This window comes from Lolium rigidum, chromosome 3 (assembly GCF_022539505.1).
Source record: "Lolium rigidum isolate FL_2022 chromosome 3, APGP_CSIRO_Lrig_0.1, whole genome shotgun sequence".
Lineage (NCBI taxonomy): Eukaryota > Viridiplantae > Streptophyta > Magnoliopsida > Poales > Poaceae > Lolium > Lolium rigidum.
The window spans coordinates 200,320,459-200,327,837 of NC_061510.1; the positions used below are offsets into that span (position 1 = coordinate 200,320,459).

Below are 7,379 nucleotides of genomic sequence, written 5' to 3' on the forward strand. Positions count from 1 at the left end.
TATTGGAAGCTAATCTTGCAAAAAAGTTTTTTATGAATATAATTTTAAGCTGGTTAAATTAATTTTATCCAGATCTCTGACCATATCAACTATTAAGTCTCTAATACATATCCTAATGCCATAACATTTCCCTGTTTACACATTCCCAACTTACTGAACTCCTTGCAAGAAAATGACAAGTATTCAGCATATATAGATACATGCACATTCTTGCAGCCATTCCCCAATGGAGAAAGCACTAGCATTTCTCTGCTACTTCTTTTCTTCTTCTGTTCACATGCTCTGGTAACCCCACGGAGCAGCAACGAGATATCGTCGGATGAGTTCGCGCTCCTCTCCGTCAAGTCCATGCTGTCGGCAAGCTCATCTGAGGGCTTGCTGGCCTCATGGAACACGTCCAGCCACTACTGCCGCTGGCCAGGAGTCATCTGCGGTGGCCGGCGGCACCCTGAGAGAGTCGTCGCTCTGCGCTTGGGCTCTGCCAATCTGTCTGGGCGCATCTCGCCGTTTATGGGAAACTTATCTTTTCTCAAGGAGCTGAACCTTGGCAATAACCAGCTTGCTGGGAAGATACCTCCGGAGATCGGTCGTCTTCTCAGGCTTCAGGTGCTGAACTTGAGCACAAATCATCTCCAAGGAAGCATTCCTGTTGCTCTGGTAGAGTGCACGAATCTCACAATTCTTTCCTTAGCTTTAACCAACTCCAAGGCGAGATTCCTGTCAACATAGGGTCTTTAAGAAATCTCAAGATTTTAGCCATCTCAGAAAATCGTTTGTCAGGACAGATCCCTCAATCGCTGGCAGATTTTCATGTGATTGAAAACCTGGCTTTGAGCCAGAACAGATTATCTGGTGAGATACCACCTAGTTTGGGAAATCTCTCCAGCCTCTCGGGTCTTGCTCTTGATGGCAACACTCTGTCAGGAACTATCCCGTCGTCTTTGGGGTTCTTATCCAAATTAAGTTGGCTCAACTTAAGCTTCAATAATTTAAGTGAAGTGATCCCCATTTCTATTTGGAACAATTCCTCTTTAAGAGTGTTTTCTGTCCAGAAAAATATGCTAAGCGGTACAATACCTCCAAATGCATTCAGTAATCTTCCCCATATGCAGAGGATATTCATGGACTCTAACCAGTTTCATGGCCACATTCCACCTTCGATAGCTAATGCTTCTGACATGTCAGCACTTCAGCTCTTGGATAACCTTTTCAGTGGTGGTGTGCCTCCAGAGGTTGGAAGATTAAAAAATCTCACTTGGCTGCAGCTCTCGGGAAATTTGCTTCAAGCTAAAGAGCCCAAAGATTGGGAATTCATGACTGCATTAACGAATTGCTCCCAATTAAAAAGTTTGGGATTGGGTCTCAATATGTTTGAGGGTGTTCTCCCTGATTCAGTTTCCAATCTTTCTACTTCCTTAAAGGTTCTCGTCTTTGAAGGAAACAAAATATCAGGAAGCATCCCTAAAGACATAGGTAATCTCAATAGCTTGCAAAATCTCTTCCTTTCTAAAAACTCTTTCACTGGACCTCTTCCTTCTTCATTGAGTCATCTAAAAAGCTTGGGCAGGCTCAGTGCATCTGAAAATAAAATTAGTGGGTCAATTCCATCGGTCATAGGAAATCTTACCGAGCTGATATATTTGAACCTCGGGATGAATAAATTCAGCGGTAGGTTACCAAGCTCGCTTGGGAATCTAACAAAGCTGTTGGAACTAGGACTTGGTAATAATAACCTTATAGGTACGATTCCCAGCGGATTATACGACATCCCCACTCTCTCAAAAAATTTAGATCTATCCCATAATATGTTAGAGGGATCCATAACACAAGAAATAGGAAATCTAAAAAATCTTGTAGCATTCCGTGGACAGTCAAACAAATTCTCAGGTGAGATACCTGCCGCCCTTGGTGAATGCCAACTTCTCCGGTATCTCTTTCTCCAAAATAACATCCTAAATGGCAGCATCCCATCAGCCTTGAGTCGTCTGAAAGGTCTAGAAACTCTTGATGTCTCAAGCAACAATTTATCGGGCCAGATACCAAAGTTCTTAGGGGACCTTACTACTCTCTCTTATCTCAACCTTTCATTCAATAGCTTTGTTGGGGAAGTGCCAAACATTGGAGTTTTCACAAATGCTACAGCAGTATCAGTCCAAGGCAATGAATTGGTTTGCGGTGGCATACCTGGCCTACATTTGCCTCGTTGTTCTTTGCAATCAGGAAAGAGGAAGCACAAATTTCCGGTGGTACCCGTGATTATTCCTCTTATTGCAACACTGCTTGTTCTTGCATTACTCTACAAGCTTGTTAATTGGCGCAAGAGAAGTAAAGTAAATATCCGACCCGCACGATTGGGATCCGGCTACGGGCGAGGTCGACATCGTGGTCGTCTAGTGGCGCCGCGTGATTAGTGCGTAATATAGCGTCCGACCAATACATTGTTTCCACTTTGTTTGATAGGAAGCCTTATACGGGACTGCATCGTACGCAAGTGGGTGGGTACTTACTGCGAATTAAGCTCATGGTGCAGTATAGAGAGGAGCATGAGGGAATTCAATGCTTTTGTCACGTGCCCCTCTGTCTCCGGTGACCGCTCCTGGGCGCTGCCATCCAAACATCAAAGCTCTCTGGTCACTGTAGATCTTCCCCATCAGTTTTCGAGCTAGCAGGAGAGGTGGCCATCGTCAGATCCTTTAGATGATTTGTTTCCTTCAGGTGAACTCTAAAACAAATTTTCCGCTGGTTACTCCATTTGGAAGCAATTTAGATTTGTAACATTTACTTTTACCTCATAGAATATTAAAAACATCACGATGGGATGTTGAATGTCAAAATATGTCATTCTGCACTAATGGTTTTGTGTTGTAAAAAAATTGAAAACATTATTTTTTTAATATGGAAAGATTTCAATGGCAGTTATCCCAATTAATCAACGATGAAAATAGTCAAAATGGAAAATTTTGGAGCAGAGAGTTCTTAACATATTTTTTCTATCTATATGATGCAGATAGTAAAAAAATGCTAAATCATAAACAAAATACCGTTGCAATTAAAATTATTAAGTTAATAATTAAGTTCGTTTAGTTCACCAATCAGTCGACAAGTTCAGGATAAATTCATGAACAAATTGCTAACATTTGTTACCGCTGAACATTTGGATCGAAAGAAAAAAAAAAACACATTCCTTCTACCAGGTCGGAATGAGATCAGTGCAAATCTGTACAAACTAAGCAGGACCAAGCGAAAACCAAAATGAACACGCAATACCTCCTGAGAGAATCAAAAGAAATTACACCAAAACATACAACTGCGGCGGACTCGTACCGATTAGTCTACGAGTTCTGGATATATATTCATGAACAATTTTTTTTTTGTTCTAACCTATTTGAATCAGAAAGAAAATTAGATTAGAATGAGATCAAGAAAATCTATTTGAGAACAATGAAAAGTCTGTACGAGAACAACGTTCCCATTACTAGATTGAAATGAGAAGAACGAAGATTTGTACAAATCTAACACAAAATGAGATCAAGAAAAAATACAGGCTTGTCCAGATTGGATTTCTCAAATCTTGCTATTGTACGGGATTGGATTGGAGTGCATTAAAAGGAATATATGAGCACAGAACCAAAAATATCCACCACAAAAGCATTCTCCAGATCTGAATCTTCATCAAATTAAAACAAAATAATCCTAGACTGAGAAAACAAATATCAAACCAAACTTGCACAGGAACATGGTGGCAACCGCCGCTGCGTCTTCCTGCAATGACTTCCGTCGAGGAGGCTGGGGCGCTGCACCGCTGGTTGGGAGGCTGGGGCACTCCCGTCGAGGACCACAGCCATGGCATGGCTGACAGCTACTCAGCCACGATGGGGGCGGCGGCCGGCGGAGGAGCCAAATCTCGTGAGAGACCTCGTGCTCAGGTGCGCCTCCCCCGTTCCGGCCGCATCCTCGCCTTCATTCCGGACGACGCCTGTCCACGCCAACTCGAACCCCCAATTCCGGCCGCTCTCTCACCGTGTTGCTGCATGTTGAGCTCCGCCTCGCCGCCGCTTTTCCTGGATGGAGGTTGAGAGAGAAAGGGAGTCACAATGAGATGAGAGTCACGGGGGGAGGGGGGCAGAATATTTAATGCACGCTGCCTCTCCATGTTAATGTGGCCGGTGAATACCTTGAATACATGCTGGACACTGACAGATACAGTGCGTATACATAGTACTATACAACCACGTGGTGCATTTTGATTGGCTCAGTTTTCGACCTCGCCCGTACCCGGGTTCCGTTGAGCATTTTCGAGTAAATATCCCTATAACAACATCCGTGCACTAGTAGGAAAACCCTTATAGGTGAAGCTTAGTTCTGTGGTGCACCGTTTTGAATGCGCCACAGAAACTTATTTTGTGGCGCACCAGGCACGGTGCGCCACAGAAATAGCTTAATTTTGTGGCGCACGGTTGGGTAGTGCGCCACGAAACCGTGTGGGGCCCACATCCTGCCACCACCATTTATTATCGTAGGTATTTACGTGGCGCACATGTCGTGCTGCGCCACGTAGAATAACTCTTTCGTGGCGCACCGGGCTTGGTGCGCCACGAGAGTAGTTGATCTACGTGGCGCACCTTCTCCGGTGCGCCACGGACTAAGGGACTTATATCATCTCGCCCGTGCCCCTCCCCCGCCTCGTTCACCTCTCTCCCCTCCCGAGCCCCTCCCCTCTCCCCTCTCCCTCTCCTCCGTGGTCGCTCGGATCCGCCGCCGCCGCCTTCCTCCGTGGTCGCTCGGAGGATTACCCCCTCTCCCTCTCCCCTCTCCTCCGTGGTCGCTCGGATCCGCCGCCGCCGCCTTCTCGGTAAGATAGCACAAATATCAATCTCTTGTGCATCGGACTTGGTCTCACTTACACCGTCCCTCGAATGTTAATATTTGTGTTGACCAACAATGTATGAGGCATTTATTCCATTTCTCTTGTGCATCGGACTTGTTGGTCTCACTTTCTTCCATTTTCATCATAGTAGGAACTGGATGAAGGACCCCGATGCAAGCGAGCATGGTGGGTAGAGATGACGGAGCAAAGGAGGAACCGGATGAAGACTACTTTATATCTCGAAATTGTGAATTTTGTATGAATTAAGAGTTGTATGCAAAACATTTGACACTTGCCACTATATATGTATCTCGATCGGGCTCTAAGTAATGTGATGATGATGTCTATGTTATATCTCGTGCAATGTACATGATATTTATATTATATCTGAATATATCCGAATGTTGCTGTATATAACCCGTGTATCCGTGTATCCGTGTATCCGTATTGCTTGTCTATAAACTGCATGTGTATAGCGAGCAGCACAAAATCGTGTATAATACAAGCAAATTCCGTGGCGCACTAAAAACAATTTCTGTGGCGCACGCTTTTCCGTGGCGCACCTAAGAACAAGTGCGCCACGTAAACCTTAATTTCGTGGCGCATGGGCAGGTGCGCCACAGAAACCTTATTTTTGTGGCGACGTTTCTGTGGCGCACCTCCCATGCGCCACAGAATCCATTTTTCGTGCGCCACTGATGAGGCTTTTCCTACTAGTGGTGAAAGGCCACCCATTGATCTCTTACTCAGAGTTGGTAAAGGCCACAGATGGTTTCTCAACAAGCAACTTGTTGGGCTCTGGATCATTTGGATCAGTATACAAAGGAGAATTAGATCAACCAGGTGAAAGTGCAAGTCTTGTTGCTGTGAAGGTACTGAAACTACAAACTCCCATGGCGCTCAAGAGTTTTACTGCCGAATGCGAAGCCCTGCGAAATATGCGGCATCGGAATCTTGTCAAGATTATTACAGTTTGTTCAAGCATTGATACTAGAGGGAATGATTTCAAAGCAATAGTGTATGACTTTATGCCGAATGGTAGCCTAGAAGGTTGGCTACATCCTGAGAAAGATGACCAACCTGAACAGAGGCACTTGGATCTCCTTGGAAGAGTGACCATATTACTGGATGTGGCTTGCGCGTTGGACTATCTTCATTGGCAAGGCCCCGCACCCATTGTGCATTGTGATGTTAAGTCAAGCAATGTGCTCTTGGGTGTTGATATGGTAGCCCATGTTGGAGACTTTGGACTTGCAAGGATTTTTGTCGAGGGAAGCACATCTCTTGAGCAATCGACGAGCTCAATGGGACTTAGAGGGACAATTGGTTATGCTGCCCCAGGTGAGCATAATATCCTTTATTGTTCTACGATTTTCCTTATTTTATTCTATCTTTGTAAATATAGACCTTTGTGTGTTCTAAGAAGTATTAATACGATTAACAACTGTTTACTGCAACAGAGTATGGTGCTGGCAATGTGGTATCAACAAATGGAGATATTTACAGTTATGGAATTCTAGTTTTGGAAACAGTAACTGGGAATAAGCCCACTGATACTGGATTCAGACAAGGATTAACCCTCCGGGAATATGTTGAGCTGGGTCTAGATGACAGAGTGATAGACATTGTGGACACACAGCTTTCGCTGGAGCTTGACAATGGACTTCAGATGGCAAATGATTCTCCCTATAGAAGAAAGATTGATTGGCTTGCTTCACTACCTAGACTTGGAATGTCTTGCTCTCAGGAATTGCCATCAAGTAGGACACCCACCGGAGATATCATCAAGGAACTGCATGCAATGAAAGAGTCTCTCGCGAGCATCCAGCATGTGAAAGATGGAAAATATCCATAGAGTGATGTCATGCTGGAATGATTTATGTATTGGATGATTTGTTGCTCACAGATATCCTTGAACTTCTTTCTGATCTGATTCCTATGGTGTCATTTCCAGCAGTTCATTTTTGACCATGGCTCGATGTATGCTCACAATTGTACTTTGCATGTCACCGCATCTTTGTTTGTAATGCATCAGTATTTTGCAACTATTCCGTGTACAAACTTTGATTGATTTTCTGAGCTGTACCACAAATTTCAGGCTATTTTTTTATAGAATAGACCCTGGAAGGTGCATCACATATCATAGAAGGGGCGCCAAGTGACAAGTATTCAACGCTGGCTAGCGGCTTAGATTGTTGTCAACATGAGGCGAAAGCTCTCGGCCCTAAGCCTACGCTCCTTCGAGCAACCAAAGAGAATCAAAGGTTGGAAAGTGAAGACTTCCCCACGGAAGAGGTTCGCCCTCTTCCATACCTCAAATTTGGATCGGATCATCCGGGTGACCGTCCGTGCGTCTGGCCTTTCCGCATTGAACACCACATTGTTTCGGTGCTTCCAAAGGCACCAAAACACGAGAGTGATCACGGTCCAAAGATCGTGCCTCTCCTTCCTCGGCGCCATATGGCTCACCCACTAGTGGATCAGCGGTGTGTCCGCCTCGGGGGGGGGGGGG

At 44.7% G+C, this 7,379-nt stretch overlaps 1 pseudogene; it reads left to right on the plus strand.

The window, feature by feature from the left end:
* Window positions 1–226: 226 nt before the first annotated feature.
* On the plus strand, window positions 227–6,979 carry LOC124702889 (annotated as a pseudogene).
* The last annotated feature ends 400 nt before the right edge of the window (window positions 6,980–7,379 follow it).